Source organism: Manis javanica, chromosome 14 (genome assembly GCF_040802235.1).
Source record: "Manis javanica isolate MJ-LG chromosome 14, MJ_LKY, whole genome shotgun sequence".
Taxonomy (NCBI): Eukaryota; Metazoa; Chordata; class Mammalia; order Pholidota; family Manidae; genus Manis; species Manis javanica.
The window spans coordinates 89,983,070-90,008,770 of NC_133169.1; the positions used below are offsets into that span (position 1 = coordinate 89,983,070).

The 25,701-nt window shown below is 40.5% G+C and overlaps 1 long non-coding RNA gene across 1 annotated transcript; it reads left to right on the top strand.

Annotated features, from left to right (window-relative positions):
- LOC140846236 (uncharacterized) lies at positions 1–25,314 on the top strand. Its single transcript, XR_012125208.1, has 3 exons — positions 1–96; positions 19,068–19,218; positions 25,044–25,314. It is a non-coding gene; the product is annotated as an uncharacterized lncRNA (long non-coding RNA).
- Positions 25,315–25,701: the final 387 nt, after the last annotated feature.

Below are 25,701 nucleotides of genomic sequence, written 5' to 3' on the forward strand. Positions count from 1 at the left end.
AGATTGTCAGGGGCATAAACAGAGATGATTACCACTGAAGACGCTGACGACAGCCACGATAGAGGAAAAGGCAGCACTGAGGTTGGGCTCTGAAAAGTGAGTGGGGTTTCAATGGCGGGGAGTAAGGACGTGAGTGTGCAACCAAGTAGTATTGAGAACGGGCATCACGCCCAGAAGGGAGAGTGAGAGGAGAGGCACGATGCGTGCGTCTCAAGCACGGGTGAGTGGTTGGGCGCGGCGGGACCTGAGCAATAGGGATGTGCCCCCGACGCGGACAGTCAGTGGGCTGCACCCAGTTTGCCATTATTCTATCAGCAGTGGGGAGCTGCTGCTGTTTTTCATGACCGGTTAACATGATCAGATTTATATTTTAAGAAGAAAACCATGGCTTCCTCCTTGTGCTCAGCCATTATTTCCTGGATTCACTGCCGCTGTTGTCTGTGCCTGGACTCTTACACCACTCAAGAAGAAGGTGCAAAATCTTAGCAGTATGTTTCTGAAACAATTGTGAGATCTAATCTGAGGATAAAGTTAGAGAAGGCGGCGCACCCTGGCCGTGAAGTGTGCAGGCACTGGCGCAGCCGGGTGGCCTAGGCGCATCAGTGGATGTAGTGGACCCTGTCGGCGCCTCACTCAGAGCTCCTGTCCGAGGCAGGTGCGTACATCCCTTTGCGGATATTGACAGTTACGATGTTGACAGTGATACTAATGGTATCGATTATAAGAACTGACTGCGAACAGCTCACAGCTGCCCTTTTTCCAGAGAATTGCCTGAACCCCAACCCTGCCAATGACTGACTGATGTAGAATACGAATGCCCAGCCCCCATGCCTCACACAGGTTCAGCCCGTGGTACTGTTCATGCTCCAGCGTTCTCACCATATCCCCTGCTTCTCACTTCTTAAATCACTTTTTTGCCCAAGAAAACCCATCTGAGCTTTGCTTCTAGGGAACCTGACCTAATGACATTTGACTTATTTGTAAAATGGGGTTTTGTAAGGATTAAATGTTAATATAAGTAACAAATAAGTAAAAATCAGTGGACATAATTTAAAAAATAAAATTTAATATATGTTAATACAGGTAACATTGTACCTGTAGAATTGTACCTGGCATATAGCAAGTACTGAATAACTGTTTATTAATGTTGTAATATTACTTATGAATATCTTAGGAATCTCTCTGCTCCTCTCTGATCCCACCACCACTCCTCTAGGCTAAACTTTCCTCATCCGTTATTTTGATTACAGTAACAGTCTCCTTATCTAATTTCTCCTCCCTTCTACAAATATTTGAATGCTTATTGCATACCAGGCACTGTTCTAGGGGAAAATTAGGGAAAGTTACCCAACAGAGCCTCAGTTTACGCGTTTATAAAACAGAGATACTGTAAGTCTATTACATGGAGTAGTGGTGGGACTGAGAAAATGCTCATAAAGCACTTACCTCGTGCCCAACAAGCACTGCATGCCCAACAAGCAGTGCATGACCTTTCCCTTTCTTTTCCCCTCTCCCTGCTGGTCATTTCCTGGCCTGAAATAGACAGCACAGACACCGGGAGGGTATTATGTACTGGTCAGGGGCTCCATTTGACATATATCATTCCTTTATTTAAAGGGCCAGTCACAGAGCTTTTCTAACAATGATAACCTTGCTTTCCCCAATAAAAGCACTGCGATCCCTGCATAGATCACTGTAAGGTGCATGCGGCAATGCACATCTCGTGACACCCTGAGCCGATATGAAGTGCTGTGCCATGAATGGCCATCAAGGAGTCGCCCTGAGGAGGTGAGGGATCTCCTTTATGTCAAGTCTGTACTCCACCCTCTGCAGGCGGCCACCCACTCTATTGAGAATGTGGCCCGTGATGAGACCCTGCACACGTGCTTAAGGCAGGCCCAGAGGGCAGGGGCACCTCGAGAAGGGTGCAGGCTTTGAACCCAGCTATGTAAACAATTCTTTCAGTTTCCTTGATCTTGGTGAAAAAACGTTTTTTTCATCTTGCCTTTTTCAGTTCAAGTTCAGGGTTTCAGTTTCCAGGGCTCCTTTTCAGGTCTGCCACAGTTTAAACAAATAAAACAGAAAGTATGTGGGGTTTCTCCTGGGTTCCCGCAGAAAGCAGTAAGATGCCCTTAGCACACACACCACGTGGTGAATCTGATGTGCTGAGTGCAGGGGAGCGGATCTTACCCCCAGTATAAGGAAGGGTGTGTGTGTGTGTGAACATTCAATCACTCCTACACTTTCATTTTATTTTTCCATTTTTACCCTCAAAGTTTAGCTTACTTTTTATTCTTCACTGAAAAATGGCTATTCAGGACTTCTACCCAGTTGAAGCCACTTTTTTTCTTATGTCAAACACAAGATGGTAAATGAAGTCTAAAATGCACTGTGCTATTTATTTTTTTCTTTTAGTCATCACTTTTCACAATGATTTGTTGAGACAGCACATGTTTCTTTTGATTTATGCAATGCCATGTAAATGCTATCATTCATCCCAATTATTATGGTGTTAAAATAGGTGGGAAACAAATATGTTTTAACCTGAATTTCTTTCTTAATTTATGATTCTCTTGTGTAATTAGGTGGCTTAGTTGAGAAAGGAACGCCTTTAACTGAATTAAAAATAACTATTACTACAAGATGGGATGGTTAGAAATGAATAAGGAATTGTCTTGAAATTGTCATAAGTTTTGAAATTTATATTCAGTAATGTACTTACAGTATTCTCTAAGAACCTACATTCAAGTAGACTTGAAAGATCACAATATTCATAACAATAGTACTTTTTATATTGTCTGCTTGCTTTCTAAGCACTGAAAGTGTTTCAGAAACACTTGCTGAATCAGTGGAAGGAAGAAAGTGGATTCTTTCAATGCCTTGAAGGGAGAACGGTCAATGGGTCAATGTTATGGAAACTAGAACACGGAGTGTGCAGAGCTGAGAGGGTGAATTGCTATTTTATCTTCACAAGGGTACAGAAAAAATAACTGTGTATTTTATTATACATTTATCAAACTTTTAATGTACATACTATGTGAAAATCTGAGTTAGATGCAATGCAGGAAAACAATCTGAATCTTGCTTGGCCTGTGGTCTTAAAGGAGATGAGGATCTCGTGGTGAGAAGGCTGCTCACACGTCAGACCATAGTTGAGGGGTGTGGCTGGGATCTGAGGTAAAAGCTTGGTGGGTGGGCTCAGTATGAGATTGCCCAGCCCCCAGGCTCCTGCTGCCTCGCGGTGCAGACTCACCCCCGTGAGCAAGGCCATGTTAGAGTCCCACCTGCCGAGTCTGGGTCTGGGAGAGCGGAGGAAGGCTCCTCTCACGTCCTGTCATTCACTCATTCATCGACTTAGCATATTCTTCTTGAGCATGGCTACAAGCAGGGTGCTGGGCATTCAACCAAACAGGAGGTGCACAAGAGACGAGAAGGGAGACGTGAACGGAGACAGTCGTGGTGGGAAAATGACTATCTAGTCATTATCACCGAACTCATTAACTGTCCTTGTGATGTACAAGTACAGAGAGGTACAGATTGTTTAAGGGGACTTAATCGGGCCTGAGAGGATCAGGAAGGCTTTGAATAGAGGTAAAAATAGCTAAACACAGGCCTATAGGAGCTGGCTGGTGAGGACAAAGTCGGGGTGCAAGGAAGGACAACACTCTGTGCAGAGAGAATGAGCTGTGAATGCCCCGAGGGGCTGGAGAACCCACAGGTGGGCAGCAGGGCTGCATGGCGTGGGTGAGGCGGAGATGGGCTCCCCAGGTGGTGGGCATCAGTGGGAAGGGTCTGCAGGGTCACTCGTGGGAGTCTGACCTTGATCTTCACAGTAATAGGAGGGCCTCAAGGAGTCGTAAGCAGGGAAATGACCTGATATCTGCATTATAAATGCTGCCTTGTGCTGCAACGGAGACAACACGTAGAAGGGCCTGGGCTGGGAGCGGGCATGGCGGTGGAGGTGGAGAATAGATGCCCCAGGATACGTACCTGAGCGCGAGGCTGCCAGTTGCACCGAGCACCCACTGCCCTCTCCCACCTCAGGGACAAAGTTCCTGAGCTTCCCGCAGGAATCAGCAGCTTTAGGGAGGGAGGCAGAGGAGCCGGCCGCTGTGACTGTGCCCACTCAGCAAAGAGGGTATCCCCCTGCCAAGACCATTTCTGGGGATGGCGAGGTTGGTGTTATTATTACCCACTCTCCACGTACTGTGCGACGCGGCTCCGACCTCCTCACGGATGCTCTGAGCAGTGAGGTGGGAGTGAGTTCATGCATCACACAGAATGATTACGACCCCCAGTGTCCTAAGGTGCGGATACAGTTTGATGTTAGTTTGATATACCCCACAGAATTAGAGAGTAGAAAAAAGCTCTCTGCCCTGTGCTCCCGTGAAAGGCAAATGAAATCCCACAAAATCATTCCTTTGTGTTAACACCAGAAATTTTCCTCATCAGTAAAATGGTCAGTTGCAGGTAGCGGCTAATTTTATTTATTTATATGTCTCTTTATTTATTTATTTTATACCAGTGAATTTCTTAGGTAATCATTTCTTTTTTAGTTTTAGGGCTAAACTACAAACATTATTGTTTCTACATTATGATAGAAACAGAAGACACTTAGAGACTGACATGTATCACATTAGTTGAAAATAGGGGGAGAATTCAGAATTCTGGGAAAATTTATTTTTGTTGTCTTTTGTCTTGAGTGCTAGTTATAACCAACCAAATTGATTTCATAACTCACTAGTGGGCTCTAACCAATAGTTCAGAAAATACCACCCTGACCATGTCAGCTGGTCAGCTGCCTGACCCTCACAGGGGGTGGGCCACACAGGGGTCCCGGGAGGCCTCCTTCACAGTTGATTATCCGGAGCCCCCTCTCTATTCCCATGGAACACGGGAACTTCAGAGCACATCCCTGTGAATGTGCTCTGGCCTCCTGCGGACTCACTCTTCTGCACACAGAGCACCATAGTACCAAGCTCAGAAAAGTGTCAATTTAGATTATCTAAAAGGCTCACATTTCCAGGAAAAGTTTTAGCATATTACTATTTTACCACAAATGTTTCCATTACGCCTCAAAAAATACCTGACAGGAGTAAGAGAAAGAGGAAACTGACTGACAGGTTCCCTGAAAACAAGTAGAAAGGGGGGCGAGGAGAGAGACTGGCATGTTGGAAAAAGCACACTGTTTGGAGGTGATTTAGGCCCCAGATCAAATCTCAGGTCACCCACCTAGGAGCTTTGACTTTGGACAAGTTTCTTACACTCTCTGAGCTTCAGTTTCCTCATTTATATAATGAGGAATCTTCTTAAGAGGACTCACGTGAACCTTAAATGAGATAGCAATAGCGTTATTGCTGGTTGGAGGTGTTTTATTACATGCCCGTCGTTGTTTACCTCAATCATAAAACAAAAAGAAAAACCAAAGTATCCTTGCCTCCATTTACAGCCGAGTGACTGAGCCTTAAGGAGCTGTGCCTCCTGTCTGAGGCGCAGAGCTACTGTGGAGGGCAGCTGGGACCCACCTGCCTCTGTGCGACTGCCAAGGCCGGGCTCCTCAGCGCTGCGTGAGAGGCCACTTCGGGGTCACGGCGAGAGCCTCCATTTAATAAACATACTGTGTGAGGCCTGTGTGGAATGCTCTATGCACATTATTCCCTTTAACAACAGTTGGACAAGACAGGCATTATCATCCTCACTTCACAGATACATGTGCTTTGAGGTTAGGAAAATTAAGTCACTTGCCCAAGGTCACCGCGGCCGGTGACAGAGCTCAGCTCTGAGTCCAGACCCGCCTGATGTTCAAAGCCGGGCCGTTCTGCTCGCCATGACAGGCGCACCAGGCCTAGGTCAGAGCTGACATGTGGTAGGCAGTGCCGATAGTTTTTATTGAAATTCTCTGGTTATCACACCAACCTTCAACTCCACAAATGGCTTGACAACAGTTCCAGTAAAACAGAGAAGGTGAGAAAACTCTTCTAGCCATTCTAGGCCAGAGGAATGTAGGTCCTTCCATCACTCTTCAAGTCCAAAGATCTTCCTTCCATAGCCTTCAATGGTAGGCCAACCTCGGGGTTGGAATATATGATAATAAAGGAGCATGAAATGCTTAAAGACCCGGTCAATATTTAGTGCTGACAAAGCACAGAGTGAGTGTCAGTTATTCATATACTGTATGACTGTGGGCCCTCTCGGCGAGACCCGGAGGGAAGGCCTGAGCCCTGCCTTGAAGAAGTTCCCACACAATATATTCATCCCCCGCCTGACCCTCTCCCTGGATGGCCTGCAGCAGTGCGGGAAACGCTGTCCCGGGGCTGATGTGCTGTGGCCAGGCTGTGGCTGAACGTACCCGACGCCGTGTCACAAAGACACGAGGACGGCCTGTCCTCCCGGCCCATTTTACGGCCTTTGTGGGCACCAAGGTTTTAGGGAAGAAAAGCTCCACACTATGTTACATGCTAATATGATCACCCTTACCAGGTAACTACGAAGTGGAAAAACGTGTTGAACAGGGAGAGTCAAGGACCTGTGTCTGAGTCCCCATCAGTCTCTGACCAGCTGGGGCACAAATCGCTTCCCAAAATGGAGGCTGATGGCAATGTCGCCGTGGGCAGAGTGAAGAGATGACCCAGGCGACTTGTAAAGTTATTGCAGAACTAATACAGAACTTGAAATGTTTCCCTTCTCCTTTGCAGAGGCTCTTCCTCTCACTCGTAAGGTTGGAGCCTTGCAGGAAGAGAGTAGGGAAACAGCGCACATAACCTGAATTTCCCAGTTTTCCCTCCTGCCCAAGGGTACCCTCAGTAACTGTCAGCACCAGTGATCATGTGAGCATGGCTCTGCCTCAAGTTCTCAGTTGCACAGATAGCCTGTTTTAAAAGCAAGTATATTCGTCTAAGTTCAAATTTACCAGAAATTATGTGCATCTTTTTCACATAAGAGTTATTTTTTGCTCAGTAGTGATAAGCAGCAACTGTAAATAGAAAGTGAATTTCAAAGGTGGCTTGAACTAGGAATAACACAGGTAAAATAACAGAGGTATTTCATATTATCTCTCAAATGAAACTAGTCTATTAGAGGCAAGGTAACACCAGCTCATTTAAAATATGAGCAGAGAGAAAACGGGGTGTGGGGGAAGCTGAGAGTGGCGGGTCTTCGGTTCACTTGTGTTCACGATAATCAAGTTTTGAGCGAGTGAAACAAAAGCCAGAAAATTTTTTTTAAAGAAATGTTAAAAACAGTTTCTTACCACTGAAATAACTTTTTGTAACTCTGAAGAATTATAAATACTTTGTCTTCTTACAAATTATTTCCTGAAATGGTAATTTTGATTATTTTTGTCCAACAGGTGGAGGTCCGCCGCTGGTTAGTCCCTTTGTCATGCTATTGGACCTAAAATTCCTTCCATGCAGCATTTCCCATGCTTGATTATGTCTCAGACTCCCAACAAGGCTCATTTTATTCCCTGTCTTTCTTAGCACTTGTTTCTGGGTTTTGAAAATGAGTCATTTTAGCACACATCATATCTATAAGCACTACAAAAGTGGACTTTCATTTCACCAGCCCATTTAATTGAGAGCATTTTAATAGTCACTGGTGATCACAGGCTTTGGTAGATTGGTTATATGATGTTCAAGTTAATTCAGACTGCCCTGGATAAAAACACACTATCCATTCAAATGACGGAGAGACATTAGCGGATCCTGGTAGGTGAGCTGTTTCTGATTCTGCCAATATTGTAAATGATTTGTGGAGAAAAATCAGCCTGCTATTTAAAAAGCCCATAGGTGCTGTATTGCAAGATGTCTTCAATACTACTGAAGTCAGAGAATGAAATTAAAAATTAGTTGGCAATTCTAAAGAGGTTAGAAGTACTATTGAAGCTAAATAAATTCAGCATAGAAAGAAAATGAAAGCCCACAAGCTTGTGGGTAAGAATCTCAAGCATAAAGATTACTGTTTGGAAAAGCTAAGATTCACTAGCATAACTGCTGTAGTTTGGGAAATACAGAAGGACTGAAGTAAACATGGGTGGTTCATACCAGAGGATGGGAAACAGGAATCTTTTGGGGGGACCAGTGAACAAGAATCACATTACTGTAGCAAAGATTCTTTTCACACTTTGCTGCCTTTAAGTGCTGGTCACAGTCAAATGAGGCATTTACATTGGGAGTCTCTGCCCTCTTTGTGGCATAATTATGCATGGGAAAGCCTGCATAGAAAGAATTCTAGATCTGTGTGTGTGTGTGTGTGCGCGTGTGTGTCTCTGTGTGTATGTGTGCATGCGCGCGTGTGTGCATGTGTGTGTGCGCGCATGTGTGTGTGTGCGTGTGTGTGCGTGCGTGTGTGCATGTGTGTGTGTGCGTGTGTATGCGTGCGTGCGTGTGTGCGCATGTGTGTGCGCATGTGTGTGTGCGTGCATGTGTGTCTGTGTGTGCATGTGCATGTGTGTGTACATGTGTGTGTGTGCGTGCGTGTGTGTGTGCGTGTGTGCGTGCATGTGTGTGGCTGTGTGTGCGTGTGCATGTGTGTGTGTGTGTGTGTGTGTGTGTGTACTCTGAGAGAACAGGGTTCTAAAGATTAAGAGTCTGTTAACACAGCAGTTACTAAAATCCGGATCCAAAGTGACATTTTGAGAGATTTGTCTGACCTGGTCGACTTAACTCAGTACAACTATGCACAGTCAACAGGCAGTAGACAAAATCTATTCTGACCTCATATGGGGATATCTTTACCATTTTAATTGAAAACAACCATTTACACTAAACACCTCACTTTCCTGTGGCATAAAACTCACTTGAATGCAAATATTTGAATAGGAATTTTGTAAGGTGGATCTAATTCCCTCTGTAAAAGACTAACTTATAAGTCATGTGCGGTTCATTATTTGTTCCCCAAGCATTTGTTTTGATCATGCATAGTCTATGGTTGCATGCACCGTGAGAAGTTAATAGAACTGAAACTAGCGATACCACATGAGAAAGAATGGAGAGTCCAAAGCCTTTCATAAATATTTATTGAGCACTCAACTGTGCATGAGGTATGCTTTCAATGCTAGTGAAGCAGAGATAAGTCAGTTAATAAGCCACTGTACTTTGCATTAGTCAAATCACATCTGGAGAAATGTGTACAGTTTTATGTTTCTTGCTTGAAATGTGTGACTTGGGGGTAAGAAATGTTACATGAGGGCCATGAAAAGGAACTGGTGATGGTAAGCCTGGAAAAGAACAGGCTTGCTGAAAATGAGGTAGTGACCCCCATGAGGTCAGGGACCATTTCCACCTTATTCTCCCAACTCCTTGCATCCTTGCATAAATTCTGTGGAATGGGTTTGTAGGGGACATGAAGTTAGAGGAGGATTATGTATGTTTTGTGTAGCTCAAAGAAGCAGGGGTAGGAATAAGAATAGAAGTTATTTAGCCACAAATTCTGTCTTAATATAAGGAAGAACTTTCTATGGTTCATAAGAGTAGAGCCTGCTTATAAAATGTTGAGTTTATCAAAAGTAGAAATAATGCTTAACTAAATGCTGGGTAGTTATTATCAAGGTAACTTCAATGTTGCATAGAAGATTTAACTAAATAAAATAGTATTATCTAGTTACTTGACAAGTTTTACATCAATTATCTTGATGGTTTATAAGAAAACATTGGCACATTTCTTTTGATTTTTCTTTTCAAGATATCTAAGAGAATCTTTAGATAAACAATCATGATTGGGACACTTGGTTTACGTTTCAGCTGTTTATCACACTTAATGATGAAAACGGCTCTTTGACCAACTACAACAGAAACCCAGTTTGTATACCTGTCATAAACACATAGCTAGAAGGTCTATGTCACATGGGTAGAAATAGTCTTTAAATTTTAACTACTACAGGGAGTGGCCCCTGCCAGAATACAAAACCCTTTTCAATTTTATCTTTGTTCTGATTTTCCACTCCTGCCCTCTGTAGACCTACATCCAGAAGGCAAGCCAGGCCGCGATACGTTACAGTGAGGCCAGGCCAACAGCGGGTGCCCCTTGCCGCCTCTCAGCCCTCCTGCAGCAGTGAAAAGGGTTCGAACAAACAAAAGCGCAATTACCAGCTGGACCTCAAAGACAGGTGGACACAGAATGAGGAGGGAGCTTGGTGAACTGTCCAAAGTCTATAGTCCCTCATCTGGTTGGTTAAGATCAGACAGAATTGACCTTATTTTCATGACAGAAAAAAAGAAAAACCAGACCAATCAATACATTCACCACATTTCCAGCTCTTTCACAATTACACAACTGAAGGTAAATTACACAGGCGAGAACACCTTCCTCAGAATTATTTCATGATAGTTTTGTATTATTTAAAAATTTAAACTAGTGAGCTAGTAAATATATTTACTTTAATATTTATATTTAATATTTATATTTAATAACATTAAGCATCAAGAGTTCTCAGTTTTATGCGTGGCTTTTTTTTCTATTTGAGGTTAATATACAGAAGCACATAACTGCGTTAATTGTTAGATAGGTTAAAACTCCCTGACCCTAACCTAAAATACTTTAAGTGGTCCATATTTGAAGGAATATTCTAGCACCATGAGTGATAATAATAATGATGGAAACAACCACAAATATATGAGCAATTATAAATATGAGTTACTGTGTTTTTAGCTACCTCAACAAGATTGGTTTTATCCTTTTCCTATTATTGAAATAAGAAAACTGAGACATTGAAAAGTTAAGCAACTGACACAAGGTCACACAGCCACTAAGTGACAGAGGTGGGATTTGAACCTATATCATCCGATTCTAGAGTTCCTGCTCTTATCCATTACCATCTCCCACCTGACTATAGTCAAGGAATGAAAACACTAAATGGGTAATTCAATACAGTCCTTAAATTAGGGAAGAGACTGAGCCATCGGGTGTCACATTACAAGACACCCAATGGCCCCATGGCAGAGCAGTTTCCACCCACTGGCTCAGTGACTCAGTCCACCAAGGTACTAGCTGAGTGATGCCAAGTACCTAGATGTGTAGGGTGTCTCTGACTCTCTGCTCACTGACGGTGGAAATCCTCCACACAACTTACTGTCTATAATTATTGACATTACTTGCTTTTCCACTGTCCTCATCCAAAGAACTTCACTATTCCACAAGACTCTTGCCTAGGAAGAAAAAGTTGCAACAAACTTTACTGTTCATTTAAGGAACTGAAAGACTTTTCTTTGAAATTCTCATCTCAAAAATCTCACCTTGCTGTTTCTCCAGTCCTCAACTATTTTATCATAAAAGTTACCCAATCCCAGCTGAACCCCCTGCACTGAAAGACCTGTTTTAAACAAGGCCTCAAATATCAATCAATATCTCAACTTTGTCCTTCTTCCTTTGTGACCCTATTAAGGTTCTGTGGGGGGTACAAGAGGGGGTGGCTCACCTTCACCTCACCAAGCAATAACCTCAGCTTTGTCACCAGGCTGTATTTTGTGGATTCTGTGGGTCCAGCATTCAACATGTGTCAAGGGAAAGCTGTTCGCTTCTTCTAGGAAGCTTTCTTGAAATCCACTTCCTCCTTCAAAAGAAAACAGAGTGGGTCATGGAAGTGCAGAGACCTCCCAACACAAGGAACCCTAGGAAGACAACACTAAGACATATAATAATTAAGATGGCAAAGATTAAGGACAAGGAGAGAGTATTGAAAGCAGCCAGAGAAAGAATAAAACACTTATAATCAGACTATCATCAGACTTCTCAGCAGAGACCTTACAGGCCAGAAGGGAATGGTGTGATATATTTAATGCAATGAAACAGAAGGGCCTCCAACCAAGACCTCTACCTGGCAAGATTATCATTTAAATTTGAAGGAGAGATTAAACAATTTCAAGATAAGCAAAAGTTGAGGGAATTTACCTCCCAAAAACCATCTCTACAGCGTATGTTACAGGGACTGGTCTAGACGGAAGTGTTCCTAAGGCTAAATAGCTGTCACCAGAGAAAATAAAACCACAGTATAGGAAGTAGACCAATTCATTACTAAGCAAATGCAAAATTAAATCAACTACTCACAAAGTGAGTCAAGGGATACACAAAGAGCACAGAATATGACACATGACATATAAAGAGCAGAGGAGGAAGAAAAAGAAGAAGGGGGTAAAAAGAACTTGTAGACTGTGTTTGAAATAGCATAATAAGAAAGTTAAGACAGACTGTTAGATAATAAGGAAGGTGCCTTGGAACCTTTGGTAACCACACTCTAAAGCCTACAATGGCAGTAAGTACATATCTATCAATAACTACCCTAAATGCAAATGCGCTAATCAAAAGACATAGAATTACTGAATGAATGAAAAAACAAGACCCGTCTATATGCTGCTTACAAGAGACTCACTTTAAACCCAAAGACGTACACAGACTAAAAGTGAAGGGATGGAAAAAGATATTTCATGCAAATAATAAAGAGAAAAAGGCAGGAGTTATAGTACTTGTATCAGACAAAATAGACTTCAAAACAAAGAGAGTAACAAGAGACAAAGAAGGACATTACATAATGATAAAGGGGTCGGTCCAACAAGAGGATATAACCATTATCTATGCATACAACACAGGAGCACCTAAATATGTGAAACAAATACTAACAGAATTAAAGGGGGAAATAGAACGCAATGCATTCATTTTAGGAGACTTCAACACACCACTTACTCTAAAATACAGATCAACCAGACAGAAAAAAAGTAAGGAAACAGAGGCACAGGACAACACATTAGAATAGATGGACCTAACTGACATCTACAGAACACACCATCCCTAAGCAGCAGGATACACATTCTTCTCAAGTGGACATGTAATGTTTTCCAGAACATATCACATACTAGACCACAAAAAGAGCCTTAGTAAATTCAAAAAGATTGAAAATGTGCCAACCAGCTTCTCAGACCACAAAGGTGTGAAAATAGAAATAAATTATGCAAAGAAGACAAAAAACCCACAACACATGGAGGCTTAACAACATGCTCCTAAATAACAAATATATCAATGACCAAATAAAACAGAGATCAAGCAATATCTATGCATGCATTTCTGTGATGATTAGTGATGTTGAGTGTTGGCCATCTGTATGTTGTCTTTGGAAAAATGTCTATTCACGTCTTCTGCCCATTTTTAAATTGGATATTTTTTGTTTTGAGTTATATGAGTTCTTTACTTGGAGACAAATGAAAACAACTCAACAGGCCAAAACCTGTGGGATGCAGCGAAGGCAGTTGTAAAAGGAAAGTACATAGCAATACAGGCTTACCTCAAGAAAGAAGAAAAATCCCAGATGAACAGTCTAAACTCACAATTAATAAAACTAGGAAAAGAAGAACAAATGAGGCCCAAGGTCAGTTCCAGGAGGGATATAATAAAGACCAGAGCATAAATTAACAAAATTGAGAAGAATAAAACAATAGAAAGATTCAAATGAAACCAGGAGCCAGTTCTTCGAGAAAATAAACAAAATAGATAAACCCCTAGCTACACTGATCAAGAAAAAAAGAGAATCTATGCACATAAACAGAATCAGATGTGAGAAAGGAAAAATCACTATGGACACCACAGAAATACAAAGAATTACTAGAGAATACTATGAAAAATTAAATGCTAACAAATTGGATACCCTAGAAGAAATGGACAACCTTCTAGAAAAATACAACCTTCCAAGACTGACCCCAGAAGAAACAGAAAATCTGAACAGACCAATTACCAGCAGTGAAATTGAATTGGTAATCAAAAACTACCCAAGAACAAAATACCCGGGCCAAATGCCTTCACACCTGGTTTTTATCAAACACTTGGAAAAGACCTAATACCCATCCTCCCTAAAGTTTATCAAAAATTAGAAGAGGAGGGAATACTTCCAAACTCATGTTCTATGAGGCCAGCCTCACTCTAAAAACAAAACCAAAGACACTGCAAAGAAAGAGAATTACAGATGAATATCCCTGAAGAACATAGATGCAAAAATCCTCAACAAAATATTAGCGAACCAAATTCAAACATACATGAAAAAGATCATCCATCATGACCAAGTGAGATTTATTCCACAGGTGCAAAGATGGTACAATATTCAAAAATCAACATAATCCACCACATCAACAGAAAGGATAAAAATCACATGATCATCTCAATAGATGCTGAAAATCACTTGAAAAAGTTCAACATCCATACATGACAAAAACTCTCAACAAAATGGGTATAGAGGGCAAGTACCTCAACATAATAAAGGCCATATATGATAAACCCACAGCCAACATCATACTTAACAGCAACATGCTGAAAGCTTTCCTCCAAGGGCTGGTATAAGACATGGACACCCACTTTCCCCACTTTTATTCAACATAGTACTGGAGGTCCCAGCCATGGCAATCAAACAACACAAAGAAATAAAAGACATCCAGATGGTAAGGAAGAAGTTAAACTGCCATGTTTTAATATCATGATGACAAGACATTGTAAATAAAAAACCCTAAAAAATCCACTCCAAAACCACTAGAACTAATAACTGAATTCAGCAAAGTTGCAGGATACAAAATTAATACACAGAACTCTGTTGCATTCCTATATGCTAATGATGAACTAGTAGAAAGAGAAATCAGGAAAAAGGCTCCATTTACAATTGCATCAAAAAGAATAAAATACCTAAGAATAAACCTAACCAAGGAGATGAGAAGACCTATACCCTGAAAACTACAAAACACTCATGAGAGAAATTAAAGAAAACACCAATAAATGGAAATACAACCTGTGCTCATGGATAAGAAGAATTAATATTGTCAAAATGGCCATCTTGCCTAAAGCAATCTAAAGATTCAATGCAATACGTATCAAAATAACAATAGCATTCTTCAATGAACTAGAACAAATAGTTCTAAAATTCATGTGGAACAACAAAAGACCCTGAATAGCCAAAGCAATCCTGAGAAGGAAGAACAAAGCTGTTGGGGGGAGGGGAGGTTACACTCCCTAACTTCAAGCTCTATTACAAAGCCACAGCAATCAAAACAATTTGTACTGGCACAGAAGAGACCCAAAGATCAATGGAAAAGAACTGAGTGCCCAGACATAAACCCACACATATATGGCAAATAAATATGTGATAAAGGAGCCATGGATATTCAATGGGGAAATGACAGCTGGTGTTGGCAAAACTGGACAGCTACATGTAAGAGAATGAAACTGGATTACTGTCTAACTCCATACACAAAAGTAAACTCGAAATAGATCAAAGACTTGAATGTAAGTCATGAAACCACGAAACTCTTAGAAGAAAACATAGGCAAAAATTTCTTGAGTATAAACATGAGCAATTTTTTCCTGAACACATCTCCTTGGGCAAGGGAAACAAATGCAAAAATGAACAAATGGGACTACATCAAACTAAAAAGCTTCTGTACAGCAAAGGACACCATCAGCAAAACAAAAAGGCATCCTACAGTATGGGAGAATGTATTTCATTAACTACTTATCCGATAAGGTGTTAACATCCAAGATATAGAAAGAGCTCACACACAACACCCAAAAAACAAATAACCTGATTTAAAAATGAGCAGAGGATCTAAACAGACACTTCTCCAAAGAAGAAATTCAGATGGCCAACAGGCACATGAAAAGATGCTCCATGTTGCTAATTTTCAGGGAAATGCAAATTAAAACCACAATGAGGTATCACCTCATACTAGTTAGGATGGCCAATATCCAAAAGACAAAACAACAAATGTTGGCGAGGATGTGGAGAAAGGGGAACCCTCCTACACTGCTGGTGGGAATGTAAATTAGTTCAATCATTGTGGAAAGCATTATGGAGGTTTTTCAAAAAACTAAAAATAGAAATACCATATGACCCAGTAATTTCATTCTAGGAATTTACCAGAAGAAAACAAAATCTCTAATTTGAAAAGATATATGTGCCCTATGTTTATCACCACATTATTGACAACAGCCAAGATAAGAAATTAACCTAGGTGTCCATCAATAGATGAATGGATAAAGAAGATGTGGTACAAATACATCTAATGGAATATTATTCAGCCATAAAAAAGAGAAGTCCTGCCATTTGCAACAACATGGATGGATCTAGAGGGTATTATGCTCAATGAAATAAGCCAAGTGGAGAAAGACAAGTACCATATGAGTTCAGTTATTTGTGGAATGTAAAAACAAAGCAAAACTAAACTAAAAAAACAGCAGTAGACTCACAGACACTGAGAAGTGACTAGTAGTTACCATGGGGGAGGAGTTGGGGTTGGGGATGCAGAGGGTGAGGGGGATAAAGGGGCACAAAAATTCTCAATCGTAACATCAGTTGGCCACAGGGATGGTAGTACAGCATGGAGAATACAGTCAATGATTCTGTGACATCTTGTTATGTTGACAGATAGTAACAGCAGTAGTGGGGGTGAGGATTTAATAATATGGGTGACTGTTGAAGCACTGTGTTGTGTTGTAAATTTAAACCAATATGAGACTGTACATCAACTAGACTTAAATTTTAAAATTTACAGACAAACATACAGACATACAGGTGCATGTAAAACTAGAAAATTTGAAATAAGGTTTCTGGGTGTCAATTTCCTGGTTGTAATATTGTAAAATAATGCAAGATATTACCACTAGGGGAGACTATAGAAGAGTACATGTGAACACTCCATTAGTTCTTGCAACTGCATGTAAATCTGTAATTGTTTCAAAATTAAAATCATACGTGATTCAAGCACACAAAAATGACCGTGTGACCACTGGCTCTTGTCCTTAGCCTGCCCTTCTCTCTCCTCCAGCTCCTGCAGCTGGAGAAACCCAGAGTTATTGCAGAATGCTCTCTGTCTGTATTCCTAAGGCCAAGTCTGACTTAACCACATTTGCCCCCGAGCTTCTGTGTAATGGAGACATTAATTATTCTATTTCGTGCTTTTATTTACACTTCTCCACAAAATTCAGGAAAGTGCCCTCTGAGGGGTAACAAAAGGGCCTGTGCTTGTTGGTTTCAGTCCATGGAAACAGTGAAACGGCACGAAGGAGGAAAAATCTGCATGATCAAACTATAGAACTAGATTCTCTCAGCATTTTATAAACACTGACTTTGGGTTGTAGCTGAACATTATCGCCAAATAAGATTGACTCAGACATCCAACTTTCCAAAGAACACCTGAAGGAATGCTATGTTTTTATTTTAACCCTCTGATGATAAAAAGTAACACATCTCCATTATTTTTTTAAGTATGAAAATCACCTATAATGCTATCATTACAGTTTACATACTGATTTTTCTTCGGTCTTCTTGTTCTTAATGTGGACACCTGATTATGAACGGCAGACACTCGTGGGGTCCTGGCCTGCTTCGGCTACACCCGGAAGCAGGGGCTCCCATGGTGCACCTGGGCTCATTCTTAGGGTTTCCAACTCCTGGCTGCACTTTTGTGTTGGTTCTCAGGACAGTTTTTCTCTCTTGATGGCAACAATGGTGGCAGCTGGTTGAGGGCTCTCTCTCACGCTTAGGCCATCTAAGATGGAAAGGCAGTTTCTCCTTCCTCTCAGCTCCAACAAAGGTCCCCAAACTGAATCTAATTAATTTGGCCAAGCGAAGGCTATTTCTGAATGAATCACTCACCAAATAGTCAGCCTGTGGTCATCTGCCAGGTCTAGCTTATGGACATGAAATCAGGACAGGTGAGGAGGGTGCGGGATCAGAAAGCTTTTAGCTATTGTTCTATTATACTATGTTTCAGTATCACTAAATCACATCACTAAATCATCTGTAAACCGGGTGTTTTCCTGTTTTCTGGTCTTTTGCCCTAACTCCATTGTGGTAAAGATACCACCTTAAATACACAGGAAACAAATGACAAATAAATGTTAAGACCTCTAATATCGAGCTAGAATCTACTTAGTACAACAAATCATTATAGTTGTGGGGATAATACAGCTTCTCATTTCCTGAGACTCAAAATCAGAATTGGCTACTAGTTCTGAGAATTTCATTGTGCAGCTCATGTTTAACCAACTTTGAGTCATTATTTATTTGGAGGTTATGAAATCAGTTTAAGAGAGTCATGACAAATTTAAGAAAAGGAAATAGGGTAGAAAATATGAAAGTACAGTACATATGGTAAAGGAAAGAATTGTCTCATAAAACTTTGGTTACAGTTTATGTATGGGTGTACATGTACATGGGGCATGCTCTGGGCCACGCGGTAAAACATACTTTATCATAGGTGAAGTTAAATGAAATCGCTGCTTGGTATCACTGCAGCTGGTTTCTGAGGGGCTGAAGTGGAAAGGTCATTTAGTATATGCTACACCGAGTATGAGGCACCACTGAACGAGCAGCTCCTCACTGTTCAAATCCTGGGCAGCCTGCGGGCATCAGAGACATGAATCGTGCTGGATCACCTGGTTTAGATTAGAACAATTCTCACAGGGCTTAGAATTAATCTCACAGATCTACATGGGTCCTCACTTCTCTCTGCTAAATGTCCTTGGTAAATATTGGACTCTCCAAGGAACACTGGTCAAGGTATGCCACCTTTTCTTTAAAATAAACACCTCTGTATTTCTCAACTAGAAGTAGTGTCAACCTGACCGACAAATTCAAGTAAATTTAGAACTAGTTCATCTGCCTTTATCAAATAAATATTTGACACATTATCTAATACAAATTACGCTCTGAATATTTCTTTCAGGGATGCTGACTTTGTTTTTATACTAAAATGGTTTATGGTTGTAGCAGAGCCTGAATAGTTTGAACCATCTAAAAGACCTCCTTTCTGCCTAATCAATGCATAAGACAGAGGCTCCTAAGGAGCCTCTCATAATTGTCATTTTCTTCTCCCATTCTAAAAAGTAAACAACTGTTTTTTCAATCTGCTGTAAACTTCTATATACACAAGTTCATGACCCCACCTTACAACCAGATTCCCACTTGTAAAGTGCCCCCACCCCACTTCTCCAGGGAGAAATTCTACAGTTGCCACCCTCATATTTCTTCAGAATCCTATTCATTTTCATAGAACCAGATTTGCCTTTTCTCAATTTCTGGCACCCTTCAAAATATCTTTCAGATAATAAATGAAGTTGAAATGGATCAACATTCCTTCCCACCATCTGCTCAGGAACAATGATTTCAAAATCTGTACCCCAGGCTCTCAGAGGCCACGGCTGTAACGCCAAACACTTACAAGATGTTCTACATTTTGAAGTCTCTCAAACTCGGTAAGACTATGTGAACTTTCTTTGTCCCCTAGAACAGCTATTTTTCTCCTACCGACTTTCCTGCAACTTTGAGGATCCACTGTTTTTCCCAAGGTACCAGGACTCAAAACTTCAAGACCGTCTTGGATTCCTTCACTGACCCTCACGTCCCACATCCAGTCTGTCATGAAAGTTGAACATCATTCCACCATGTCTAGACCTGCTTTGCTGGGCTCTAAAGCTATCCGCAGCTTCATTCTGTCCGAGAAGGTATCACGAGACTGCCTGAGGAGGCCAGGAGTGAATGAAGCACGACATCATGTCAGGAGTAGTTTTCTATTTTTGGTTTAAAGTAAATCTAAAACATAATAGGAGGCCGTTGGGAAGAGCAAATGGTTTTATAATTCTGTTATTTTTTTTAAGCAAGGATAATCCTCCTCACTGTCCTGATAGTTGTTATAATTCTATTCCAATATTAAAATATGTATATTTACAATATATACATACTATATTAGTCATATATAACTGTATTATTTCATTTTATTTTTAAGTTCCTTCTACAGTCCCGAATATTCGGGAATACTAGATAAAAGTGAGCAGAACCCATAATTTCCCTTCTCTTTTTTCCTAATTCTTCTTTACATGAGCCACTTTTCATCTCCCTTTTCCACAACTGGAGTAAAACCACATACTTTTTAAGCCAGTTAAGCCAAAAGGTTTCAATTTCCTTATCAGCTACCATTGCTACTTGCAACCTGGAGCGCTGTGTCAGGAAGGATTGCTGGAGACGACCAGGTTCTGCCAGGAAGGATGCTGTGGTCGGTTAGTGAGGTCTGTGTGAGCTTTGCAACAGACAGGCGATAATCTGCGCATCGTGTTGGCCCGAAGCACAAATCAAAGCCAATCTCACCGCAGACAGAACACCTACATGGCGTTTGAATGTGGGTGATTAAGGCTCTTGGTACTCAAGTGGCTATTTTGCCATCCTGTCAATACTGAAATTCCAGGATTAGCAATTCATGAAGACTTTTTGAGGGTTTTCACTATTAAAAATTGTTTGGAAAACTTTCACTATTAAATTACTACAATTATTTCCCTTTTTCTGGGAAGAATAATGGGTTTAAGCCATTATCAGCAAACATCCAAGGTAGGACAAGTATATCAGGTTGCTTTTAAACCTTGAATGTGAATGAAAACAAATGTTCCTTTGTATTGAAATATGGGATAAATTCACTAAAAGAAGAAAGTCAGAACTAAGGATGAAAGTATGAGCAGGCAGAGAGAAATAAAAGGGAAGTTGAATGACACGGATGGTTTTTTTGCCTTCTTAAAACATAACATCCTGCCCCCACAAGAAAACTTGAACAAAAAAAAAGGAAAGGAGAAAGAAGAGAAAGAATCGACCCTGGTTTAGACTCATCACTAATATTCTCTACAAAGTTTCCAGCTGCCCCTTGCCCTTTACCCCTTGGATAGGGCAGCAGCAGCAGGCAGAATTTAAGAAGCACAAACTCTCTGAATTCCAGTCTTGGTAGAAATGGCTTTGCATTCGCTAAAGGGCGGCAGGGATTCTGGCTGTTCAGGTTGTGGTGGTGACAGCAACAACAGTGATAAATATAAAGGCAGTCAGTCACCTGCGTGGGCACCAGGCCCCAGCTCTGTGCTATACTATACACACAGGATCTCATTAAGTCCTCAACCCAGTCCATGAGATGTCCCCCTAGGGCCCCCGATTTACAGCTGGACTTCAGTCTGCTAACAACCACACAGTGAGTAAATAATGGAGGCAGAGTTTGAACCCAAAGCTGTCTTAGGTCGAAGCTCACTCCCTCCACCCTCCCCTTCCCCATGTACTGGCTCCTTGCAGAGTCGTAGGTAACGGACCACGTCAGTTCTGGGGCTCAGACAGCACCATTTGCACGGAAGGAGGAGAGAGAGAGAGTTACAACTCCACAGCATGAAAAGTGATTTTCATATTGTTCATACTTAAGTGAGACCCTCTGGACTAAAATTCTCTCATTTCCACACTTTGTGAAGATAAACTTCAGTTATTCCAAAATGGGATTCATGTGACATTTATGTAGCAACATTAACTCTGAATCCTCTCAGTGGGAAAAAATCCTGTAAACTGATGCAAATATTCACGAGCCGGCACAGGATAATATGGACAAACCGAAGAAAATGCTTTCTGGCTCGTGTACCTTGTATAAACAGATGTTTAAAACTTCAGTTTGCCTACATTTACCAAGCATGTAAATGGGCCTAATTAAGCAGAAATTCCATGGAAAGCCTTCCAAAGCCCCTAGTTTACTCATCCAGTATAAACACTGTAAATGAATAAAAGACAGTATATTAAACAATTTAAATATAGAATCATGGTTCCTTATACTCAAGAAATACAGTATTCCAGTTGCACAGAGAGACCAAAAATGACGTTTTGTTTTCTTCAGTGGAAAAGCAATTAACAAAGAAAGGCACAGAGTATTGAAGCAGCCATGTGTCCTTAGCCCAGAACTAACTGATAGTAACATTTAGCCATATGTGCTCCTAAAATTGTTTTCAATAAAAAAAAATAAAGCATTACAAAGAAAGCTGATGAATCTTGTATAACCTCCAGTCCCATATCCCTTTCTCCTTGTCTTTCCCAGAAAACACCTTCTTCACAACTTGGGTATCCTCCCACTCCATGTTTTCATATTTTATCTAGGTAGCCAGTAATCAAATATTATGGTACTATTTATGATTTTAAATTTAAAAAAAACGGTCTTTTATATTGTTATTTTTGTGTTTTTTTTAAGTAAATGTATCTAACTTAATACATAAAGACCTAGGCTAATTGCTCTCTCATTATCCATTTCTTAACTATTGTCGAAGTGTACGCACTCCCTTATCAATGACATTTGGTGCTCTCTGCCCCTAGTTTTTCTATTACAAACATGACTTCTTGTACACACGTACAGGTGTTTTTCCGGGGTATATACTCAGGAGTGAAATTGCCGGGTTGTAGGTGTTTGCATTTTCAACTTTACTAGATAACTGCCAAATTGTTCTCCCAAGTAATGGTGCCATTTTGCCCTCCCACCAGCAGTGTACTAGAGTTCCCATTTCTAACAGCCTTCCAAGTGCTTCGAATTGTCTGATTTTGAAACTTAGGAGTCTTGATTTTAATTTCTTATTTTGCCAGTAGTTAGGTTATGTCCGAGGTACAGCAGAGCAGCGGTTGGCAAGCATTTTAATTATGATTAACAAAAAGTGCAGCACAAGCAGCACTGATACCTGCAAGTCACATGTGTGCCATATACATACTAGATGCATTTGATTATAACACAATATGACAGAAGAAAACAAGTATTTCTTTTTGTAGAGCTTGACTGAATCACGTAATCACTAGGCAATACCCACAGGCTTGCAGAAGTAAATTGTTGTTTTTTCATTAGTTTCCTTTGCTTGCACCAACCACTTTTTATCAGAGCTTTGGCGTCACACTGACACTGACTTGCTCTCTTTTATTTGTATTCAGACGATCTGCTTCGTACAGAAGCATGGCAGCTGTTTAATCTAACCGCCCATAAGGGTTTATATTAATGTTACAGTAGTCACTACATACACAGTCTTGCAAAACTTTTTGATAGAAAGATAAAATGTCAAGACCAAAGAATGAAAAATAGGGTAAAAGGATGAGACAGGAAAGGGATGTTATAAAATAGACTTCCCCTCTTTAAATGTAGCATTTGAAATCAATAGTTTCCATTGCATCCGGTTGTGATGATGAAATAGATAACATCTCAGCTGATAATACCTGAGTGGTGGCTGATCCATTAAAATGTACCTCTGTGGTTTGATATTGACTCTCCTTTCTCCTTTAGTCAAATGAATGGGAATACAGGTTCATAAAAAGGGAAAGAAACAATGACACAGCATTTAGAGGTGCTATTCAAAAGACAAATGCAACATTCAGAGGCTTAAGAAAGGAAAAAAAATACTATGACGTCTGCTTTTTTTCCACTGTGGGAGTGAGAATGATGATTAGCCAAAAAATCCAACAGATTTTTTGCAACAGAATTTTAGCAATTCAGGAACCATTGGAGAACATCCAGTCTAAAGCTTTCATTTTACAGTTGGAAAATCTGAGGCATTAAAATAACTTGTCTGAGGCACACTTTGCACTTCATTACTCTGATTCTTCTTGTTTTCTCCATGGAAGGAAAGAAGTCACTTCTTGCAAAATGAAATGTTTGAACTTGGCTGGCTGCAATTAGCTGATCTTTGGAGCTTCTCTCTCCAAACCACTGTGTCAATGCATCATTAACATTCCTCTGAAACAGCATTAACGATGGAGGAAAATGAGCATTCTTTGGGGGAAGTTTTTAATTCTATTTTGAAAACCCACATGGATTTTGCACATTTCATGATGCAACTGTGCTTGTTTTAATTTAAAAACACCCCAAACCTTGGAGTAACGTCGGTGCTCCAGGAAGATGTACCATGTGTATCCCATTCTTTTATTTAACAAATATTTATGAGAACCATTTATCTGTTGAGAAAACAACAGAGGTCACTGTTCCTCTTGGCATTTACAGTGTAATCACAAAGCACATAATTATAAATAATTACACAAAGAAGATGTGGAAGGTGTTGTGGTGTGTCTAGGAAGGAGAAACAAATCAGCCTGGCTGTTTGGAAAAGTGATGTTTAAGGTAAAAATTGAGTAGGAGTTAGTTTTGAATACTGCCTGGCTCATATTCATTATGTTAAGAGAACCATCAAATAATTTTTCACATTGGTCTTCGCTAAAAATGAGTTATAATGCATTTATAATGCATTGTGCTTTTGCTTTTTCTACATATAATTTTAGTTCAAATAAAAATTATATTGTTAATTATATTAATTTAAAAAAATCATTGTACATGATTACTGATACCTTTTCCTCCCCATCAACATTTTAGTTGATTAAATTTGATCTCAACAATCTTGGTGTATGCAAATGTTGAGGGTGATCCTAGATTCTAAGATGGAAAGAATAATCACCCAGAAGAAAAGACTCTGGGACATCCTTGAAAAATTAAACTTAACTGCTGAAGCAACAGATTCAAATCTCTGGAATATTGACCTCTGGCTCTAATTCCTTAAGGACCTTTAAAATCCATACAGTCTGCCCCTCTCCTTCCCTCTCTGTAAAATGTGAATAACGCTATGGAGCTGACTAGTAATCAATTTTTTTACGTACATATTTTCCTGGGCTCTTTTGTCCTGTTCTATTATACGGTTAAGGAGACCAAGCTTTCAACAAATGGTGAAGATTCTTTCTTTGCTAAAGGTCCTACATTTTCATTATTTATAAGCAAATGAGTTAAGAATGATGAATAAACATGGATGACAACTAGTTGATTCTTTGTTGGGTCGTCACATGGAACCAGATTGTCTAGGGATGCGTGTAAAGAGATCATTTATTTCATTTTGACAATATGGAAGTTGAATAAAGAATGAGACGTTTGTTATTGAAGTACATTTACCAATGTGCTCTAATTTAACATACTGTTAAACTTAAAATAAAGTTACAGAACTTAAATTATTTTGGTCAATTTTGGATAAATTCAAAAGCTTCTTCAAGATTTAGAGCATCTAATCTGGCTGCTATAGAGTGAATGTTTGTGTCCTTCCCCAAATTCGCATGTTGAAGCTCAAACTCCCAATGTGAGGGTGTTTCAAGGGGTGGGTCTCTGGGAAGCAGTTATGTTTAGATGAATCACGAGCATGGAGCCCTCATCATGGGATTGGTGTCCTTGTAAGGAGACAGACCGTTGTGTGCAAGCTCTCTCTCCCATTCTCTTTCTCTGCCCGTCCAGGACACAGTGAGAAGACAGCCGTCTGCTGGGCAGGAAGAGAGCCCCCCCCCAGGAAGGGATCTGCTGCCGCCTTGATCTGGAACATCCCAGCATCCAGAAATGTGAAAAAATAAGTTTCTGTTGTTTTAGGCCACCCAGTCACTGGCATTTGGTTATAGTAGCCCAAGCTAAGACGGTAGCTTATCTACTTTTTCTTTTCTTTTAAAAATTACATTTAAAATAATAATTATTATAATTAGTAAATATTGATTTGATCTGGCTTTCTGAAAACTTTTGCACATATAACTAGGGGAAAATAGTCATATTACAATAAAATCCTATTATATCTCATAGGATTACTTCATGCTGTATGGAAAGTTATGGATGCATTTTACCACGGAAAATGACAGATTTCTGCCCCATTGAACAGTAAACAGTGCTTCCTTATTTTTACAATAATATACTTCAACTTTTTTCATGCTTGATAGATCCCCATAATATTGGTAAGGAGGCTTTAGGAAGGGATCCCCAAGCAGCTGCCCACGGCACATCTCCAGCTGTGAATCTGGTAGACGTCTCCAGAGGGGCCTGTCCCGATCTGAGCTACTAGGGCTCCCCTTCCTTCCCTCCCTCCAAGATCTGCTCACAGACTTCACCGTCTCCATAGAAGGCGATCTCA